The following is a 23,958-nucleotide window of genomic DNA, read 5'->3' as shown; positions in this document are numbered from 1 at the left end:
CCCCCACCCCCCCACTCCCCCGCCCATGGCGAACATGGAAGGAATGCAACAGAGCAGAGAGGGGAGCAAAGCAATGAAGTTTCTGAGGAATCCCAAAAAAAGACTTCTGACTCTGGAGCCAGGGCTTGGCACCTGATCAGACCAGATTGGAAAACACTCAAAAGGGTCAGCAAATAAGCCTGGAACTATTTATAGGCTTTTTTTTTCTTTTTCCTCTCACTTTTCTTCTTCTTCTCTCTCTCTCTTTTTTCTATGTCTATCTATATAAGATAGCAGAATAAGCAATCCTGAAAAGAAAACAATGGGATCAATGGTTGTGGGGCAACATGGAAGAGAAGGATGCAGTGGGGGTGGGGTGGAAGGAAGTCAACAAACTCAGGGACAAGGGAACAACAAGAGATCTAAAATCAATGATGAGGAGGGCGTAGAATGCCTGATGGAGTTTGCTAAACTACAATGTCTTCAAGAGGAATTACTGAGAGCCAAATGAAGGTCGAACATGTTTGTAGGACTGGAGGAAAGTAAAAGAATTAGGAAGCAAAGGAATTTATAGAGGTATAAATATAGGCATGTATATATGTAAACATATTAATATATAATGATAGGGATATAGGTCTGTGCACATATATTTATGTCCTAAGTAGTAAGGTAGAAGATGGGTATTGGGCCTCTGTTCAAGCCCTCCCTCAATGCAAGAACTCTTTGTTCTAATGACTTGGCATTCTATGATGCTCACCTGCCTGACACAATGGGTGCATAAGCAAATGTGGTTAAGACAGCTGATGGTGCCCGGATATTAGAAAATATAATGTCTGGGGTCTTAAAGGCTTGAAATTAACCAAGTGGTCATCTAGCAGGGAAACAACAAAGCCCACATGGAAGAAGCACAGAAGCCTGTGTGATCACGAGGTGTCAACAGGATCAGGTATCAGACCTCAGAAGACCCAAAACAAACAATCATACTGATGTGAACATGGAAAGTTGAAGTGGAGACCCAAAGCCCACCTGTAGACAATTGGACATCCCTTCACAGAAGGGTCACAAGGAGGAAAGGGCCATCCAAGATGGAGTATAGCACCAACAAAACACATACGATTCCTCTAGTTCTTTAATGCCACCCACCCCACCACCCCTGCACTATGATGACCCAGGTTCTACCTTAAAATCTGGCTCGACCAAAACATGTACACTGGTACAGATAAGATTCCTTGAGACATGGAATCCAGGACAGATAAACCCCTCAGGAACAATAACTGGAGCAGCAATACCATGAGGGGAAGGGGTGGGGGACGAAGAAAGGGGGAACTGATGGCAATGATCAATGTACAACCCCCCTCCCTCCCTACTCCCCAGGGGGGCAAACAACAGAAATGTGGGTGAAAGGGAGGTTGCGGACAGCAAAAAATGTGAAAATAACAACAATTTATGGGGTAGGTAATGATTGTTGAGTTGATTCTAGCTCATAGGGAACCTGTAGGAAGAGCAGAACGGGCCCTGTGTGGTTTCTCAGGCTGTCAATCTTTATGGAAGCAGACTGCCTCATCTTTCTCCTGTGGGTCAGCTGGGAGTTCCAACTGTGGACCTCTCAGCCAAGCACTTAACCAGTATACAACTAAATCTCTTGGGCACTTACCAGAAGCACAGATAAAGGCTACTATTAATTTTGTGATAGGCAAACTTGTTTGATAACCATCCTGAAAATAAGATATATATTTCCTTCAGGGAATATATATATATATCCTTTACAACCAATTAGTAGGATAATTTAGATATTTCGTATTGCCACATTAGTAAACACTCTTATTGATACATCAGACAAAAAGCAAATAAATGAGGCAAAATGGATGAGACTCTTGAACTAACTCATTCTTTCTACATAACAAAGTTGGCTACTGTCCTAACATGGTAACTTCCTGAAATAGGGTTTTCCACTGTAAAGTAAGTATTTTAGAATAAATATACTGATTACAGAATAAGTATATTATCAAAATTGCTTAACTGCTTATCAGACAGATTGATCAGTAGCAAACTTATTCATACCACTTTTCTCAACCTCCCCACAGCGTACAAGAAATGCCCTATGACTATACAGGTGACACCACAACTTAAAATGTATGTGCCCTCAAGTTTCCATCTCTCCTGTTAATAATGAAATTGATTTCTGCTTTGTCTATTACATTCTCTTAACTGAATTGAGAAAACAAAGATTAACTTGTAAATGATCGGTGATATCTTGAAGGGATAATCTATGAAGACTTAGTATAGTACCAATCTTGTCTAACAGCTAGAACATCCACCATCAAATTAAAAGAACACAGAAGCAGCAGTTGCTAAAGGGAAAGAATACTTATCTTGGAGTAAGACAAAAATAAAAGTACAAAGATGTGAGCCCTAGTTCCAAGTGTGAGAGTGGTATATTATTTTTCAGATTCAGTATTTCACCTGTAATAATGAGAATAGTCTCTAAATGAGTCCATTATGTGAACACGTCATGTATATGACACTTAGAAGTGAGGTTAACATATCTCAAAACAAACTCACTGTTCTATAAGATCTATGGAGGCAATCTGGTAAAGGAATGAGCCGTTCCGTTGATCCCATTATAGATGATGCCTATCTTGAATGAGTTCATGAATTTTTGTGTTTTTGTTTGTTTTTTGGCAAGGAAACTGCTGTTGAGTTTATTTCAACTCGTAGTGCCCCAACAGAACAAGATTTAACAGCCCATGTCAGTTTCTGAGATTGTAACTCTTTAAGGGAATATAAAGCCCCATCTTTCTCCCAAGGAGCAACCGGCAGTTTTGAACTGCTGACCTTGCGGTTAGCGGCCCAATAGGAAGCCCATTATGCCATCAGGGGTCCTGACAGAAATTGATGGCTAGAGGGAGGGATTGTTAGCAAATAGATGAGAGCTGATAGATTAGATGATTGATAGATGATAGATAGATAGATGATGATAGATAGATAGATAGATAGATAGATAGATAGATAGATAGATAGATAGATAGCGATAGGCTGGCATAGATGACAGATACATAGGTACATAGACAGATTCCTCTGCTGTAACTCTCTCCACTTATAACAACTTTAAGGTATTTGCTCTTCACATCATTGAACATCTACAGTGATAGGGAAGTGTGTCTGACATGAGAGGCACAACACTGATCCTCAGACAATTGCATATAAGGAAACAAAGCCCTCAACATTTCTTCCCTGACGTGTTGCTGTTAGGTGCCATCGAATCGATTCCCACTCATATCAGTGCTCTGTGCGACAGAACAAAGCACGCCCTGGTCCGGTGCCGTCCTCACAGTTGTTCTGAGATTTCCGCGCTCTGTGGCAGCCACTATGTTGATCCATCTTGTTGAGGGCCTGCCTTCCTGAAATACTGCATTTTAAAGGGTCTTACACTGACATCCTTAGAGAACTGGAGACAAGGGAACAAAGCCTTCATCATCACTTCTTCCCTGAAATACTGCATCTTAAATGGTTTTCTCCCTCACTAATCTTTCCACACAGTCACTAAACTGATGGGATTAAAAAAAAAAGTGTGTCTTTGGTGAAAATAACACAGCAAAGCATGCACTGATTCAACAACTTTACATGTATAAACAGTGACATGGTTTACATTCAACCATTCTATCTTCTTACAACTTATTCCACTCTCATTAACACAAAACCTGTGTTCTCTTAAAAATCCTCCTCTTACTCCCAAAATATTGTTTTAAATATATATTTCTGATCATGTCATTTGCCTACTAGTGTTGTTTTCTGCCCTTGTCATCTACACATGTCTAAACTTCTCAGCAAAACAAACAAACAAAATAAAGTCTTCATCATCTGCCCCACCTACTAAACAGTCCTCTCTTCCACACCTGCTCCCCCACCCCACCGCTCCCGCTCTCAACTTGAACTTCTGCTCTCATTATAACAAATGACTTCTCATTCACTGGTTTTGCCGTGCAATTTTTCACCTCCTGCTCATTATTCTGAAGTATCTGGGATTCCAATCTTCCTACAATATGGTGTGACGATTGAGGGCTGTTGCCCTGAAAATGGTAATTCACCTTTTCCATGCAATTTCTTTATTTTAGGCAATCAAAGAACAGCTTGGGAGAAAATGGTCAGGACAGAAAAATACTCATCAAATTACTCTCAGGTTTATTTAGCCATGTACTTATGTATCGCTGAGACGATTTCCTAGTCATTCTTGAAAATTAGTTCCTGAACCACGGCACTCCTTCTGAATTAAGTGATGTGTATAGATTTGTATATATGGAAACTTTTTTGAATTTACATTTTATGCTGGTAAAATGACTATAATAGCTGTCTCCTACATTGAAACAAAATGTTCTACATTCAGGGAGCAGAAGAACTGGCCAAATAAATTTGAGAAATATAACTGAGGGATCACCATGTTTGTAATTATGTGCTCATGTATCCAGAAACATTAACACACAGTTTAAAAAGTTAATTTCCATTTCATTAAAAGTGCTCTTAAAGAATTGTGTTACTATTATTATTTTTTGCATTATCGCTACTTCCTTTATCTTGAAAAACTAGTAGAATGAAGCTTTACCTTTGGGTAAAATAGGAGGGATTTGGGTTATTTTTTAAAATAAAATATGACTAACAGAAATAGCTCTAACTGATGATTCCCTATACCAAACTTGTTGGAGACAACTGGAGTTACGACTACAAACAATCGGTGCACTCAACCAAGCATAGAGATTTGTTCAGTTATACAAACATGCACTCATTCACTCACGCACTCACTAAAAGATTCTTCTAGCTTGGCTCATGTTAGCTGCCATGATGTTAGTCTAACTCATGGAAATCATAACAACAAAGAAAACATGATGTTAGTCTAACTCATGGAAATCATAAACAACAAAGAAAACACTGCCCATTCCTGCACCAGTAACATGAAGGGGTGGAATCAGATCATAGTGATCAATAGGATTTTCATTGGTTGATGTTTAGAAATCAATCAGTAGGTCTTTCTTATTACTCCATATAAGTGAAACTCTGCTGAATTCTGTTCAGCAAACATTCATGCCCACGACCACTGGGAGATAGTTGCACCTGAGATATAACAGCCAGGCATCAAACTGCTATCCAATATCGAAATAAAGAATTCTACCACTGAATCAGCAATGGCTCCTGCTTAGCTCTTACCACTTGCCTTTTCAACACTCTTTACACCCTCTCTATTCCTCTACCTTCACTTCCAGAAGATCTGTCTGTAACTTCAACCTTTTCTTTTTGGCTTCATGGAATCTCAGCGGCTCCATGACCATACGGCTTCCTTCAGTCCTCTTGGATTCCCACCAGATCTACGCTCAAGAGATCATTCTTTGCCCTCCTTATTCCCCGCTAAATATCCTCGCCGCTGCTTCTTCTAGATGACTATATCCCCTCTCTGTTATAAAATCCCTGTGCCCTTGAGGCCACCATGTAGAAACATCATCTCTTTTTTTATTTTCAAAGAAGTTTATTGTGCTCCTGGTCACACTCCTTTATTCACTGAAGGCCGACACTCCTTCTATCATCCTCGGGAATTCCTTGTCCATGGACATAACTTTTATAAAGTTTTGGTCTCAATCTTTACTTGTTTACTTCCAAATATCATCTCTTCTGCTTCGCCTCAGCAATCAACTTCTAAAATAACCATGTGAACATGGCAGGAGGCAAACTCACTCCAAGGTTACTGTTTTAGGCAGATTTCCTCTTTTCCTGACGTTCTTGCTCAAGTACATTGCTTTCAACCGTCCTACAATCACACGAAAGCCTTAAGTTTCTCTTATTTCCTTTGATTCACCTTAGACTGCATAGATCCTGTCCAGCTCGTTAAACTTCCTACTGTCTTCTCCTTCCTTTCTACTAGTAAATCAGGGATGCCTTCCTTAGACACCAACTAGCGTCTTTTTAATTTAACTGGTCCCCAAACTCGCTGCCATCGAGTCAATACTGACTCATAGTGAGCCCCTGTAGATTTCCAAAAGTGTGAATGTTTATGGGAGAAGAAAGCCCAGTCTTTATCTAGCAGACATGCTGGTAGTTTTTGGTTGTTGTTGTTGCTTTTAACTGCCAGCCATGTGAATCACAGCCTAAAGCTTACCCACTAAACTCCAAGGGCCAAATCTTACTTACCAACTCCTCTAACTTGTGACTCAATGCCTCCTTTGCCTCAGTTCCCATTAGCCAGAGTGACTATATAGTACATCTACCTGCCTGACTCAAAAACCTTTCATGCTTCCTATTATAATTAGAATAAAGCATGAACATTTTACATGAGCTTCAATAGGCACAAGCAGGTTTCAGTAGCGCAAGATTCCAGATGGAACCTCCTCTTTCTTCCCCCTTCCTGCTCACCCTCACTGGCCTTCTTGCTGGTCCTGAAACAAGTGCAAGCCTGTTGCCACTCTGTACTTTTTCACAGGTTTTTCCTCTGTCTGCCTTGAGCATCGTTTCCCAAGATGTTTTGCCAATTGCCCTACATAGTGGGTCTTTTCCCAGATGTCGACATTATATAGACTCAAAAAAACAAACCAAATTCACTGCCATTGAGGCAATGCCGACTCATAGCGACCCTATAGGTAGAACCCTGTAGGTATAACTGCCCCTGTGAGTTTCCAAGACTAATTCTTCATGTGAGTAGAAAACCACTCCCCATTTATCTTTTGTGGAGAGGCTAGTGGTTTTGAACTGTTGACCTTGCAGTTATTTAGCAGCCCAAGGTATATCCACGACACCGCCAGGGCTACAACCATCCTCTTATTCTTCACCTAAATCTCATCTCTCAAATCTACCACATAGGGGAGAATAATAGTGAGCCCCGTGATCAGAAGCACTAGAGATAGCTCAACCTCCATAATTTAGAGAACAGGTGGACAATTTGCCTTATCTTTATTTTGTCTTATGGCGAATATTGGTATTTCCTCCTCTATAGATAAAGAGAAGCAAAGTTCAGAGTTTTTAACAAGTTATGAATGGCAGCATGGCTATTGCCAACCTGAGAACCAGATGTATATTTTGTATTCTGTTTCCAAGAGACGCTAGCTATGTGACTCTGAGAACATTCCAGAACCTCTCTGAGGCCTAATTTTCTCGTTTGAAAAATGAGAGCAATAGTACAGAGTTTGTATACAGAAAACAAGATACAATTCAAAAACACCATCCCACTATGTGGCATTTAATAGGTGTTCGGCAAAGGTTACTTTCTGCCTAATCCCTATTGCTACTCCATTTATGGTAACCCTGCCATTTTTCATGTCATAAGGCCATTCCATTAAGCTAATGAAAAAAATCACGCCCGCGACGGCACATTTTCTAAATCATTTCAATGGTTCTTCATCTCCTATGTATTTTAGGGAGTTTTCTGGAAGTATTTCTTATATGTTCACAAAGAATTCTCAATTACCTCTCTGAACAGACATTTCATCCTTTTCCTTCTCTTCTTCCTCTTCCTCTTTGGTTTAAATTCAATGTGATCACCACAGCCTCTGTACCGGCAGGCAGGAGTTGGGCCTCCTCTTCTTTATTGGTCCCCATGGAAGCTGCACTGCACCGTGCTCAACTCCACTGAAAGATACCATTTCTCGGTTGCTGCCCTGTGCTCTTGACCAATAGTGCCAGGCAAGCATTTCTTGCAAGCATTTTTCTCACACACTCATTTTTGTGCCACTAATTGTTTTGTTTGGGGTAAATCTTCTGCATAAAACCTCTTTAAAGTGTTGAGATGCAAGGATGTTACTTTGAGGACTAAGGTGCACCTGACTTAGGCCATGGTATAGTCAATTGCCTCTTAAGCATGGAAACTTTGCCGTTGAATTAGGAAAATAGAAGAGGAACCCATTACATATTTGAATTATGGTGCTGGTGAAGAATTGAAAGTACCAGGGACTGTCAAAAGAACAAACAAATCTGTCTTGGACAAAGTGCAACCAGAAAGTTCCTTAGAAGTGAGGACAAGGAGAATTTGTCCCATATACTGTGGACATGTCATAAGGAGAGACCAGTCCCTGGAAAAGGACATCAGTGGAGGGACAGCAAAAAAGAGGAAGATCCTCATCAAGACACAAATTGACCCAGTGGTGGCAACAACGGGTTCCAACATGACAATGATTGTGAAGACAGAGCCTGACTGGTCACTGTTTCATCCTGTCGTACAGAAGATGGCTGTGAGTCAGAACTACCTGAAGGCAGCTAACAACAACTGTTTGGTTGGCCCCAGAACCTGTATTCTTAACATTCTGAAGATTTTTGTAAAGATATTTCTTTCCTTTTGCATTAATCTCTTTTCCTATAGGATTTCTCTAAGCTTCCATCACAAATCCTAAAGATCTAGACTAGAAGAACTAGACATGGGTTATACATGAAAGTTTCCATGTCTTCCAATGACCACGAAATTATTCTTAGAGTCAACATATACTTCTGCAATTGCTTTTCCTTGGGATGACTTCTTTTCTTAAAATACTTATAGCTCTATATTGATAAATAGGCCTTTGATAAATTAGTAGCAACATTTCTTATTCCTAATTTGATAAATTGACCACTCACCCTACCCAGTTTCTGTATATGCCCAGACATGTCTGAGTCAGTATGATTTATGACTTCCAACACGCTCTTCTCCTCTGCAAACTGTGGCGTCAAGTATCATGAAATTAAATACCCAATGCAGAGCATTGCTCCAGAATCTCCCAAACTCCAAAATATCTCCGTGGTGCTATAGTAAATGAGAGCTTTACAGATAATTAATCATTGAATTTGGGTATGTTCGTTATTTTCTCTTTTTCTCAGAAATGTGGCCAGAAAAGACAAGCAATTTACTACTTAATGATGGGATTTATTAGAGAAGAGCAATTTGACTCATGGGAAGAATGAAATGTCTCAACTACCAATCCCACTGTTAGCATGAAACGACTACTTTTCTCTGCTGGCTATTTGGCTCTTAAATTAGGACTTTTCACAGAATAAAAGGAAAGAGAGAGCTTCGAACATGTATAAATTTGCGTCTGAGCCCACTAGCTAAGGAGGTTAAATTTCAGTCCTAATGAGGGAAAATACTGAACTTTATTCTCCAGAGACCGATTATCTTCACGCAAAGAAAAACTCTGCTCCCCAGTTTACAACCTTGTCTTTACCTCGAGCGGTGCTACTGGTTATAAAGGAGACTAAACTAAAATGTCTAGATGGCAGACATTGATGGGGCTTCTTCTATGTTTCATCTCTGTACTACTTAGTGGGAAACAACTACCCGTATACGTGAAAAATAATCTTAGCCTCGAGAGCCTTGGGATCTTGTGCTTTTAGTAAAAATGTATTATCATTACTGAAAAGTAAGCAACCATCATACTAATGAGGTCATCCCAAATATGATCCCTTAATATTAATATTGTTTAGTACCTTTCAGACTTGTAAATATTTTTTAATTGTTTTATTAGGGGCTCATACAACTCTTATCACAATCCATACATACATCAATTGTGCAAAGCACATTTGTACATTCATTGCCCTCATCCTTCTCAAAACATTTGCTCTCCACCTAAGCCCCTGGCATCAGCTCCTCATTTTTCCCCTCCCTCCCCACTCCCCACCTCCCTCATGAAGCCTTGATAATTTATAAGTTATTATTTTGTCATATCTTGCCCTGTCCAACATCTCCCTTCACCCACTTTTCTGTTGTCCATCCCCCAGGGAGGAGGTCACATGTAGATCCTTGTAATTAGTTCCCCCTTTCCAACCCACCCTCTCTTTACCCTCCCAGTATGGCCACTCACACCACTGGTTCTGAAGGGATCATCCCCCCTGGATTCCCTGCGTTTCCAGTTCCTATCTGTATCAGTGTACATCCTCTTGTGTAGCCAGATTTGTAAGGTAGAATTGGGATCACAATAGTGGGGGAGGAGGAAACATTTAGGAACTACAGGAAAGTAGTATGTTTCATTGTTACTACATTGCACTCTGACTGGCTCATCTCCTCCCCGAGACCCCTCCGTAAGGGGATGTCCAGTGGCCTACAAATGGGCTTTTGGGTCTCCACTCTGCACTTCCCCCTCATTCACTATGATAAGATTTTTTTGTTCTGATTTGTAAATATTTTTATATAATTACTCACATTCCCAGTAATCCTCATAAGTAGGTATCATTAACCCTAATTTGTATATCAGAAAACCTATCATTAAAAAGTTTAGATAAATTATTCAAGGTCACATAGTTAGTGTGTAAATTCAAGTCTTCTCCAAACCTTAAGACCTCTGTTGCCAAAAAATACATAAATTCTTAACTCATATTGATGTCCAGAATGGTTTTTTTTAAGACTCTTATAATTCCATTAGCTTTGTTTTTATTTGTAGTTTTATAAATCACTGCCAAGGTCAAAGGAGCTTTTAGAATTACATAGCTTCTGGTCAAGTTCAAAGAGATGAGTACATTATGCTGAATGATAGATAAAGTTGATATAATTAGTTTGCCCATATTAAATTGACACTCTGTAAAACAGGCAATATATTCACACACGTTGATTTGGGGGATCATAATATTTCAACATAACCCAAAAGATATTTTAAAACTAAGAATATCTTCCCTTTTCATTATACCAGCTTTCAGAATTTGGCTCAAATAATCAATCATTAGGTTTATGCTAAGCTAAGTGACACATGGGGGGGAAATCCTAATTGTTGTTAAATTTGTACGTGTCAAACTACCTGCTGAAAAACTTTAGGATAAGAACTCTACATTTATTTACAGAGTGCTTTAGTTTCCACTGCAAGCCACTAGACTTGTCCAGAGAAGAATTTATAAAGATCTGGGGGAAACGAGCCTAAGCTTACAGAACTAACTCATCAGCAGTAATTATGTCAAGACATCCAGCTGTCCCTCAGAAAGAACTAAAGACAAAGGCTTTCAAACTTGACCACCTACTCCAGCCCCGAAACAAGCCTGAAGAAAAGTTGGCTCCACCACCAGAAGTTCTGATTTAACTAGTCTTGGGCGCAACCAGTTATTTGGGATTCCTGGAAGCTCTGTGGGTAATTAAAGATATGGTCAAACTCAGAATGTGGTTCCCAGAGCACCCAAACCTGGAACCTTATTAAGAATGAAAATCAGAGACCTCACCTCACATGGACTAAACCCTGGAAATGGGTGCCAACTAAAGTTTAGGGACCCTTATCCTTTTGAGAATGTAAAGGGATACTAACAAATGATTTATAGACACTGTAGGAATCAAAATACTTCCTTAGCAGGTTTTAATGAATCTCGGGGATTTGAGAAGACTAAATATTTTGGGTACATATTGTTACTTGCCACATCTTTTCATTAAGGAACATTGTGAAAATAAGGTTCTTTGCTCTAATCCTTTAGAAGCAGGGGATAAGAGATAACGTTTTATGGAAAGCTTGGTGGTTATACACTTCTCCTAAAAAATGGGAGGTGCCCAGGCCATCTGTGTCCACATTTTTCTACACTGCTTTGACCAACATGAGATACTGAGATAGTTCACGTTTACTGTGCCAACAGGGTCAATGAACACACGTGGGATTAATTGAAGGGCAGAGAGATAAATGGCTTGATGAGCCTTGCCTTTCTTGTCTCTTGCTCTTTGATCATTGAACCAATGTGTAGCTGCCTTAGCTTGTTCTCTGCCTCAATTTTCAAGCTACACTACCTGTGGGACACCTAACCCATGGACTGTGTCACTGTAATTTGAGGTTCCTTCAAGACCTACTTTGCCACACTATTGGACTATACATCTCTTGAGCTGGGGACTGTTGAACCCTTTCATCTGGCTGACTGTTGGTGACCTGTCTTGCTGTTTGCTGCCTGTGCCCGGATAGCCTGAATTGCTCTACAGAGGACTACCCGGTGGTCCTCAAGACTTGAAGAACTGCCAGTGTATTAACTGTTTCATGGAGGTGAGTTGAACTGAGCCATTTGTACTGCTTTATGGATTAATTGTTTATTTCGTATGTTGTCTATCTATCTATCTATATAAATATATATATAATTATTAGCATTCTGGTTTTGTTTCTCTAGAGAACCCTGTCTAACATAAATACCTAGCTCAAATAGAACATAAGAAAATATGGTAGGAGAAGCAAAATCAGTGGGTAATATATACTATATATATAAATAAAACTGTGGATATATCTATCCACAGTGAAAAAGAGGAAGTTCTTCAACGAGGTAAGTTGACAGAGTGGCAACCACAATGAGCTCAGGCATAGGAGCAATCGTGAAGACAGCACAGGACAAGGCAGTGCTTCATTCTGTGTGTGTGGTCTTGCTATGAGTTAAAATGGACTTGATGGCATCTAGCAACATAACAACAATATATATCACCAATTTATATATATACATGTAATATTAGATTCCATTGGTTTAATAAAATAGAGAAGTGTAAAGTATTAAATATTTGGTGATTTTATATATAAATATAAGATATTATTTATAAAATATTAGAGCAGCAGTTCTCAACCTGTTGGTCATGACACCTTTGGGGGTCAAACAACCCTTTCACAGGGGTCACCCGGTTCATAACAGTAGCAAAATGACAGTTATGAAGTAGCAATGAAAATAATTTTATGGTTGGGGAGTCACCACAACATGAGGAACTGTATTAAAGGGTCGCAGCATTAGTAAGGTTGGGAACCACTGTATTAGAGAAAGAGAGATGTATGTAAAAAAAAAAAGGCTCATCTAGTTTTAGAAGTAGGCATGTGTACACAAAATCCAGGTAGGCTCCAGGTCTATGAGTCAGATGATAAGCTGGAGGCTTGTCCTGACTCCTTTGCCTTCAGGGATGAAGAACCCAGGATCAGCAGGAAGACAAAAGACTGGGTTTGGATGAACCCAAAGTCAGCAAGGCAGAAGGCAGGCTGCTGATATCTCCCGGAATTAGCAAGCAGTCAAGCAGGCTGTTGTCTCAAACCCAGAGTCAATGAGCCAGATGTGGGATCCAGAGTCAACAAAAAGCAAGCAAGCTCTCCTGCACCATCCACTTACATAGGAACCAGGCCTGTGGCAATGAGTTCACAGACCTGTGACCTCAGTAAGAGTGTTGCATTCCACCCTAGTAGTATTCATGATAGAGGTTTACAACTGATTGTTGTGATTGCATTACGTTAGGTAAAGTCATGGGAGATTCCAAAACGAAACTCCAAACTCGCTACCATGGAGTCAAGGCTGACTCATAGCAAGGCTCCTGTGGGTTTTCAGAGACTACAGCTGTTTACAGGAGTAGAAAGCCCAGTCTTTCTCCTATGCAGCTGCTGGTGGTTTTGAACTGCTGACCATGTGGATTGCAGCCCAAAGCATAACCACTACACCACAAGGGCTCCTTACTAGGTATGAAGTGCTAAATTTCAGAAGACAGCTATCTGGCCAACTGACTTGAAGAAATCCATATTTGTACTCATTCCAAACCAGAATGTGCAAGTTACAGAATGATATCATTAATAACATATGCAAGTAAAACATTGAAGAAACAATGGTTTCAGCAATACATTGACAAGCAGCTTCCAGAGATTCAGGCTGAATTCAGAAGAGGACTTGAAACAAGGGATGTTATAGCTGGGGCCAGATAAATCTTGGCTGAAAGCAGAGAATGCAGGCAGACATATTTTCAAAAAAGTCTTATTTATGAAGATTAATATAAAGCTCTCCCAAATAAGGTATAAATCAAAGAGACTCAGATGTTTGAATTTTCCAAAAAGCTTTTTCAAAATATTCAATTATTCTTAATACCAACCAAGATGTGCATCAATCTAGATTACATCAAATAGTATATCCCATCATGACCCAGGGGTTCTCAATTTCTTGCAATATCTCAAAGAACTCATGACCTATTAAGGAAATGGCTCAGATTATTGTAGAAACTGTCGAGTCCCAAATCCAAAGTTCAGACCTTTCTATGGAGGATTCTCTTTATTCAGACTAAATCAGTACTGCTGACCCCTAAAGCTGCAGAGATTAGTGGGTCAGGCAAAGTGACAAGATGGCAGCTCAATTGCCAAAGACCAAAGATCAGGCAGAAGCAAGATCGGTTCAGGATGCAGAGCAAGAAAGCGAATAGTGCCAAAGCTTCTTGGTGAAGCTCCAGAGATGTGAAACACCTGAAAGTCGGGGGTGGTGATGGGTGAGAAAGTCTTGCTTAGTGAGGCGAAAGAGCACACTGGCAGTCATGTCGAGATGACTCTCCTGGCTCAGCCACCTGTGAGGGTGAGAACTGGCATCTGATTGACATTAGGCACCAGTGGCTCTGCACCAGGGTCTACACATGCTTACTTGAGACTGGGAGGTCACAAATGGTATCTTGCTCACATCCATGACTTTGATCCAGGTTTGACTTGTGCCTTCTGCTGACAAAAAGTTAGGGAGCGGACACATGGATCACTTCTGCACGTCTTTGATGGCCTGGATCTAGTCTCAGCTAGCCAGTTCCCTGACCCTGGTCTTCTGCTTTTCTGACTTAAGCACGTAACTGTCAGTATGTCTAATAAGGAAACCCCGAAGCTCTAGTTTTTATACAGAGTATAACGCCAGGTGTATAGGCTAGGATTTAGAATACATCACAAAATGGAGGATTATAGCTAGAAAGGACATACTGAGTGGTTAGTTACATCACTAAACTACATTATGCAAATCTGCTACATAAGATTTCTTTAAAGTGTTTTAAAAAAAGGCAAAGATGTCACTTTCCGGACCAAAATGTGCCAGACTCAAGCCATGATATTTTCAGTTGTGCCATATGCATGTATGTGAACATACATTCTGTGGGAACATTCTAAGGAAGACTAAAGACGCGTGGATTCACTTGAAAGGAAACTGTGCCAAAGAATTATGGTGTTGGCAAAGAATATTAAATAACAAGTTTGTACGGAAGTATAGCTAGGATATTCCTTAGAAACTAGGATGGTGAGATGAGATTTTTGTCTCCAGTATTTTGTAATCGACGTGTTATCAGTAGAGACCAGTCATTAAAGTAAGATCACATGGTAAAATTGAGGGTAATGCAATAATAGGCTCAAACAGAAACAATTGTCAGGATACTGTAGGACCAAGTAGTGCTTTATTCAATTGTACTTAGAGTCATTAAGAGGCACAGCCAATTTCAAAGGCACCTAATGATAACAAATCTTCCTTAGTTTGTAAGATAAAATTATTTGGGTATTTCAAGATAAAGACTACAGAAGACATTTTTCCCCTCTTTTGGATAGTAGAGTAGAACCCCAGTCCTCAACGCTAACCGGTTCTAGAAGGAGCTTCGAGACTAATACAGTGCAGTCGAGTTCTGAATCAAGTTTTCCCATAAGAAATAACTGAAAATGGATTAATCCATTCTCAACCACCAAGTTTTTACCCTAACCTTGTTTTTATACAAAAGATTACACAGAAATTTCAAAGTAAATAAGTTCAGAGTTAAATAATGTAACTTAAATAAGAAGCACAACATTAAAAAGTTTTTAACAACTACAGTATGGCCCGTACCTTGAGACTGATGAGGATCTGGATCTGTAGACCCGGATGTGGAGGGGAGGGATGAAGAGAGACTCATTGTTTGGAAGGGGAATCAACCAAAAATCAACTGGTAGCTGCTTTTCAGGAGTTTTTTCCCCTTCTTTGCCTTTTTTCACTAGGGCCTGGCTGGCTTTCTCTAAAAAAAAAAAAAATCTGTCTAATGTGGTCTGCTGTTGGCGTTTCCTGAACTGTTTTCTAAAAGGGTTTACTAAATTATAAACAATATCGATTACATAATTAACCAGTCCCTTATCATGATGATTCTTTTCAAAAAGCTCTTTCTTCGGACCCATGCTATTTATTCGAAAAACAATACAAAAAGCCACAAGAACTAAGAAAATTATAGCAAAATGCTTGGAACACAGCCGCAAAAGGTTTAAACAACGCACACTAACAACACCAACTAATGCCCAGTGACCGAAACACAAAGTGCTTTTATTTACAATCATTACGTGCGTCGGGTAGGATACTGATGTTTTGTTCGGGCTCCGATGCAAAATTTTCTCGACATTTCGCGTTGAAATCCAATTATGCCGAGTACTGATGCGGTCCAGTACTGGGGTTCTTCTGTACCTTAATTTAGATCTTTTGATCAAAGTTAGCTATTTTCCAGACACCGTTTACCACGAGAGTCCCATCCTCCATTGCCTTGCAGTCCATCCTCACTTACTGTGGTTCTGTGGGACAGACTGGATGTGCGCGCGCATGTTGGAGGGAGGGTGTAATCCGGAATGAAGACTCCTGCATTTCTCCCAGGGACCAACCACCAAACTTTGGATTAGCAGCCTCGGAATTTTGGGGTTACCACCAAGAAAATCTTGGTCATCATGACATATTTTGCCTATTTCCTGAAGTGATGGAACTTTATTATCAAATGAAATAGCATTTTTAAGTGCTTGAACTTCGTTGCTGTCATACTGGACAGAAACAAAAGAAAAGGAAAAACCACATATTTGCATTACTCAATTGTTAGAATAAAACATTGTTTGATAGGTTGTTTTTTTTTAACAGAAAGTTTCTAAGGAATTCTAAGAATACCCTCTTAGTATCATACTGCCAAATGTTGTTTACTAATTCATTTGCATCTTTTAAAGAGGATCTAACAATTCCGCTCTCTGAGATTTCTTTAAGGAGTATCCAAACTCGCTGCTGTGGAGTTCATGTGGACTGACAGCCACGCTAGTGAACAGGGTGAAAATGTCAAGGTGGGTTTCGGAGGCTAACTCACGACGGGAGTAGAGAGCTCTGTCTTTCTTCGGGTTGTTTCAAACGGATGACATTGAGGATCAGAGTGTGGACTTCCAGAAAATCTAAGCAGGTGCTAGACCAGTGGTTCTCAACCTTCCGCATGCAGACCCTTTCATACAGTTCCTCATGTTGTGGTGACCCCCAACCATCAAATTATTTTCGTTGCTACTTCATAACTGTAATTTTGCTACTGTTATGAATTGAGCGACTCCTGTGAAAGGGTCATTTGAACCCCCAAAGGGGTTGTGACCCACAGGTTGAGAATCGCTGTGCTAGACATAATTATGGGAGACACATTCAAAGATAAGATGGTATTTGGGGGGGGAGAGCACTTTATATTGTGAATTAGGTGAAGGTTTAAGAGTAGACCATCACCAATTCATCTGCATTTTGGTTTACCTTATGCAGTGCAATCCTCTCAATGTGCTTTCAGTTATCCCACTTTCTCTCTATGCTTCCGGTGTCCTTTCTTTGCATAACACTTCTTTAAAGTGTGATAGTGCAAAGATGCTGCTTTGAGGATCCAAGCCATGGCATTTCCAACCAGCTGGTCCACACATGAAACTGGACGATGCCTGAGAAAGACTGAAAAGAGACATGGAGGATGCACTTGAACCGCAGTTTTGTTGAAGTACAATGAGCATGCTCCTTAGACTGAGGCTTGCCCGGCTTTGGACATGTTACCCAGAGGCACTATTCCCGGAAGAAGGACATCAGCAGAAAGGAGGAAGACCCTCCCTAAATGACCCAGAGGCTGGAGCCACAGGATCAAATCAAACAATTGAGAGAATAATTCAAAACCAGGCAGCTTCATTTTGTTGTAGAGGGAGGAAACAACTCATTAGCACCTAGCAACAGCAATTACAGCAGCATTATGAGTAAATGAGGAGGGAACATATATATAAAATGTAGTACTGATACATTCTACAGCTTGAACCTTGAAGGTAATATACAGTGGCCCTATGCTTTGAGATGACAATGATGTCTCTGGCAAGGCACAGACAAGTTATGAAATCAAGGCCTGCTAATTATAGTAACATTAACTACATTAATGAGTACTACATGGCAGCTGCATGAAAATGAAAATATGAACCACAAATGGAAAGCTGATGTTTCTAGTGTATGTTACCAGATCTGAATTTGCATTGGGAATCTTATTGAAGATGGCAGTTAAGCATTCAGAGTCACCAATACTTTTGTCTGCACTGACCACTGTGCATTTGACTACCCAAGTGCATTTTTTTCATCTCAGATATTGCTTTTAAATTCTTTTTATATCTGTCATTTTTCTCCTAATCATAATCATGCTTCCCTGGACATTTTTGAACTAATAGAGTATGTTGATATAAGGTTATTAATGTGTATAAGATCATTAATTTTGAATAAGGATTGGAGAAGAGGTAATCAGCGGCTCATGAACCACAATAAAAGCTGACCTTTTATTGCAAGAGTGAGGCATGCAAGAGTGAGGGCTGCAGGGTGGGGCACAGAGTAGAGGGGAGCCTCTCAGGTGGGAAAAGATACTTAATATACAACTCCGCCAATGTAGAAATCAACATGGTTGATAGAATATGGCATCAAGAGATGAATGCCTTAGAGTGTTGTAGGGCATATAGCGATAATAAATATTTGCGCAAGATTTGGTAAGCACACAAAAGAGGGGTGATTAATTCTACCAAAGTTTAGAAGAATCCTTCGGGTCTTTAGAAAAGTGATTGACGGTGGTTTCTCCACAAATGGAAATGATTTCATTCAAATGCAAATGTGTAATATTTTGGCAGACCCACATTTTTACTTATTTTACTGTCTGGACAAGGAAGATGAGTCACGATACATAGAATGATCCTCAGTCTCTATGGGTTTAAATTTATCTGCCTTTTAAGAAATTGGAGGAAGAGTGGTTTACGTATAAGATGGTGCTGAAGTAGAATACCCTACTTAGACCTCACTTTGAGTGACTCAGAGAGCGGCTGGGAAGGAGGACAAGTTGGGGAATTTAGACACAGGGCCTAGATTCTGGACACAATGGTATTTGACTGAGATTCCCACTCCATTTCCTGCCCACAGGAAATGCAGCAGAACCCCGTGCTGAGGTCTCTCTTTCCCAATGTCACGGAAATCCCCTCTCTGGAGCAGGAGCCACCCCCACCTCACCCCAGAAGCAGACCAACTCAGGGAATTTAAAAGTGGGACTCAGACCCAGGGCACCACGGGAGTGATTCACACTTCCCACACATATTGTTGCCTACGCAGAAAGCAGTGTGCTCACCTCCATGATACGATCGCTAAAGACAAATGGGTTCATAAGTAAATGTGGCGAAGAAAGCTAATGTTGCCCGGCTATCAAAAGATATAGCGTCTGGGTCTTAAAGGATTGAAGCAGCCATCTAGTGCAGAAGCAACAAAGCCCACATGGAAGAAGCACACCAGAGGGATCTCTGGGAGGAGACAAGCCAGTCAGGGTGTGATGTAGCAACGATGAAAAATACAACTTTCCTCTAGTTCCTAAATGCTTCCTTCCCCCACTATCATGATCCCAATTCTACCTTGCAAGTCTGGCTAGACCAGAGGATGTACACTGGCACAGATAGGAACTGGAAACACAGGGAATACAGGGCGGATGATCCCTTCAGGACCAGTGGTGTGAGTGGCGATACTGGGAGCATAGAGGGAGAGTGGGTTGGAAAGGGGAACCGATTACAAGGGTCTACATGTGACCTCCTCCCTGGGGGATGGACAATAGAAAAGTGGGTGAAGGGAGATGTCAGACAGGGCAAGATAAGACAAAATAATAATTTATAAATTATCAAGGGTTTGTGAGGGAGGGGGGAGCAGGGAGGGAGGGGGGAAAATGAGAACCTGATGCCAGGGGCTTAATTGGAGAGCAAATGTTTTGGGAATGATGAGGGCAATGAATGTGCGGGTGTGTTTTGCACAATTGATGTATGTATGGATTGTGATGGGAGTTGTATGAGCCCCTAATAAAATTATTTTTTTTTAAAGAAAGCAGTGGACCCATGCTGAGGTCCATCTCTGTCCCCTGCCAGTGAAACCGCCCCTCCAGTCATGGAGGGAGCTCCACCCCTATACTGAAGCAGGCCAACCCAGGGAATTCAGAAGCAGGACCCAGACTGGGGGCACTGTGGGAGTGTTTCAGACTTTGCACCCAGATTCTCGCCCAAGGGGAGACGGAGCAGAACCATGCCGAGGTCCCCCATTCCCTATGCCAGCAAAGGCCCCGCTCTGGTTGCTGCAGGTATCCTGCCACCTACCAAAGCACGAAGCAGGCCCATCTGACCAAGTCTCAAGACGTGACGGATTATGTCTCAAGGGCATGGCACAGAAGTCCAGATATATAGCCCCGGCTTTGTAGGGAGAGATCCAGCCCCCAGGGTGCCAAAGACACACCTCAAACTCACGGTGTGACTGGCTCACGGCAGTTGTTAGAGTTCGTCTCTGTAGCTCTGGGAAAGAAAGTGGAGGGCTCCTTTCCTCGTTCGAGGAACTAGGACTCCACACATCAGGGTTGCTTTGTGACTTCCCCTCTCCTGCCCAGGTAGCCAGCAAACACAGGGTTCCACTGGCCCTGATCAGAAGCCCCTCCTCCTTGGGACACCTACTGCAATAGCCTATGTCGACCCTGGGACCATATGGAAGGAGTGGAGAATACAGAGTTTTGCTACTATAAAGGGGCCTTCTGTTATAAACACCAGTAACTGAAGGTCTGCACTCTCCTTTTCACAATTTACAGGGTTGATAAGAGACCCTGGTAGATTTAATATACCCCTCATGCACACCAGCCACCATAACCTCTAGGACTGCTTACTACACCATGAAAACACCTATTCTGCACCAACGTACTGACTAAACATGTATCCCCCATAGCCCTCTTTGCAAACACATTAAAATTAACACACTCAACAGACGTCTTCCTAACATTAATTCCACTAACTAAAACATACTCCCAAGCACTTATATCCTATTTCCCCTACTCCCCCAACTGATACGCCCTCATCACCCACACACAATCCCTTCTCCAGCATCTACCTGATCCTCCCCTTACCTATAGAGCCAGCCTAGTCTCCCTACAAATCCCAGAAGCCAACAAAGTACCTTAGTTATTCCATGATGTGACGCAGACAACAGCCAAGACCAGCAGCTACCACAAAGAAATCTAGAGAAACGAAAACCAATCCGTGAAAATGACCCAAACTCAACAGTGTACACATAAGAAGCAGCACTTGAATTTCCAGGTAATGAATTCAAGAAGACTGTTGTTTAGAGCTGTTTAGAATGCTGTTTAGAAATTAGGGGATCAATCCTAAGAGATATAAGAATCCTCACACTGAAGGGAAATTAAAGACGTAACGGATAGGAGATTTAAGAAACATGGTGAGAGATCTCAACATTAGAATGGAAGAAATGGAAAATCAAATCAGCAAACTCTAAAACAACCAAGCAGAATTCAGGAAACGAAAGAAGCAATAAACTAAAAAGCTAAAGTACCTGAAGAAAGCCTGACAAAGTGAGACAGTTAAAGTTTATTGTGCCAACCTGGCCGATAAACCCATGTGGGGTTAATTGAAGGGCAGAGAGATAAATGGCTCAGTGAGACTCGCCTTTCTAGTTCTTGGGTCTCTTGCTTTGTGATAGTCCGGCCAGGGTGCAGCGGCCATAGCCAGTTCCCTGCTTCACCTGTCAAGGCTCATTGACAGGTGAAGACATCCCCTGAAGAAGTTGCATGGATCTATCCCGATGCAGCCCTGGGTGCTGGAGCAGCTGTGTGGAGACCCCTGCCAGCGCTGAGATGCTTACACATTCACTGATTCAGCTTTCCTCCGGCAGTCAGTCATAGTGTCTGTTTTGTGAGATGGAGGAGGACTTGGTGGATTGGTGTCGGACATATGGGTTAATGTTGGACTTGTGGGCTTGAGCAGCACTGGTTTGGGATGTTTTCTTGATGTGCATTTACGCTTTATATAAAACTCTCTCTTATACATATGAGTTTCTGTGGATTTGTTTCTCTAAAATACCCAGACTAACACAGGGATTTATTGAAGATAAATCACCTCTATACATTGAAAGAATTCACCAAGAGAGTGATAAGAGAGCCCACAGACTGGGAAAACATCTTTAGCAATGACACATCAGACAAAGGCCTTATTACTAAAATCTACCATATTTTGCAAGCTTACAATAAGAGAAAAACTAACTGCCCACTGAGGAGGTGGGCAAAGGACCTGAACAGAAGTTTCACAGGGAAAGAAATCTGAATGTCCAATAAACATATGAGAAAATGTTCCTGATCATTAGCCATAAGAGAAATGCAAGTTAAAACAACTATGAGATACCACCTAAGATCCTCAAAGATAGCCCAATTAAAAAGATCAGAAAGCAACAAGTGTTGGAGGGGCTGTGGTGAGATAGGAACTCTTGCGCACTGTTGGTGGACCTGTAGTAATGTGCAGCCATTCTGGAAATCGATTTGGCGATATCTAAAACAGATGGAGATTGAGCTACCATATGACCCAGAAATCCCCCTACTGGGCATCTACCCAGAAGAGGCAAGAGACAAACCAGGGCCAACATCTATGCTCCAATGTTCAAAAGCAAAAAAGGACAAGTACAGTATAAGTCCACTGAGGTAAGTTTAATAAAGGGGGGGGGGGGCATAGGGGAAAAGCGACTACAAACATACATCCTTGGGGTGAGGTCCAGCACTTATGGCAGGGGCAAAACCCAATCCAGGGATACATAAGGCAGCCAACTAAATAAGAGGGGGAAAGAAAGAGAGAGAGGAAAATAAAAAGACATGGGTAGGGGGGGAGCAGGGCAATAACCTACCCAAGGGGAGGGTATTGTTTATATCTCCACAAGAGAGGGAGAGAGAGACCAGGCTTCAATCCTATGCACCAAGACGTGAATACAGCATACTAGCATGTACCAGGGAACCAATAGAGAGGTCTGCAGGGCTGGCCCCAATCCCAACTGTGTGGACACCCACCCCCCTCCCCTGAGAAGAATACACTTCAGAGGACAGCACTGGGGCTACAGCTTGGGGAGAGGGCCCCTTGGATTAGAGCACATGGGAGAAACACAAAGGGATGGACAGGGAGGAGAGGACATCATGGCCCACCAAGCCCCAGGGATGATGTTACTTCTTGGAGCAGACAATGTACAGGGAAGACTGTAAGGCTGGCTCCACCACGGGACATGGTGTCCCTTACTGAACCATGACGCTGCAGGGGACAGCGCTAGAGACACAGGACAGGAATAGTGCACAGCCTGGCCCCATCCTGCTGGGGCAAGACACTGAGGGCATGCAGCAGAGCAGCAGAGGGAGAAGAGTGATGAAACCCCTGGGGAATACCAAAAATAGACTTTGGAGACAGAGTGTGGCACCTCATCAGACTCGACTGGAAAACACTTGTAATGGCCAACAAACAGCCCTTGAACTATTTATAGGCTTTTCTATTTTTGTCAGTGGCTTTCTTTTTGTTATTGTTACTTTGGTTTTTGCTGTTGTTATTGTTTTGTTGGTTTTGACTTCCTTTGTTGTTTTATTTGGCTTGGCCTGGTTTTTGCACTTATTGATGTATCTGCATGTCTATCTAGATAACATAGGTGGAATAAATAATTCTGAGATGAAAAGAATGGGACCAATGGTTCTGGGAGGATACGGGAGAAGAGGAGGTGGGAGAAAGGAAGGAGGAGTGGCAGGGAACAACCCAGGGACAAGGGTACAACAAGTGAACTAAAATCAATGGAAGGAAGGTCATAGGGTGCGTAGTGGGGCTTAATCAAAGGCAATGTAGCAGTGAGGAATTACTAAACCTGAATGAAGGCAGAAAACGATGGTGGGACAAGAGGAAAGTAAAAAGGATATAGAAGAAAGAACCAAGAGGCAAAGGACATTTACTGAGGTCTAAATACAGGTATGTACATATGTAAATCTATATATAATGAGAGGGGAATAGAACTATGTATTCATATTTATATGTTAAGAATTAAGTTTGCAGATGGACATTGTGCCTCAACTCACGTACTCCCTTAACATAAAAACACTTTGTTCTAACAATCCAGCATTCTGTGATGCTCACCTTCAAGACACAATCACTGAGGACAAAATGGGTGCATAAGCAAATGTGAGGAAGAAAGCTGATGATGCCCAGCTATCAAAAGATATAG

This window comes from Echinops telfairi, unplaced genomic scaffold, assembly GCF_000313985.2.
Source record: "Echinops telfairi isolate 266 unplaced genomic scaffold, ASM31398v2 ScPeMD7_7400;HRSCAF=8409, whole genome shotgun sequence".
In the NCBI taxonomy this organism is placed as follows: domain Eukaryota; kingdom Metazoa; phylum Chordata; class Mammalia; order Afrosoricida; family Tenrecidae; genus Echinops; species Echinops telfairi.
This window is presented reverse-complemented; position numbering follows the sequence as displayed.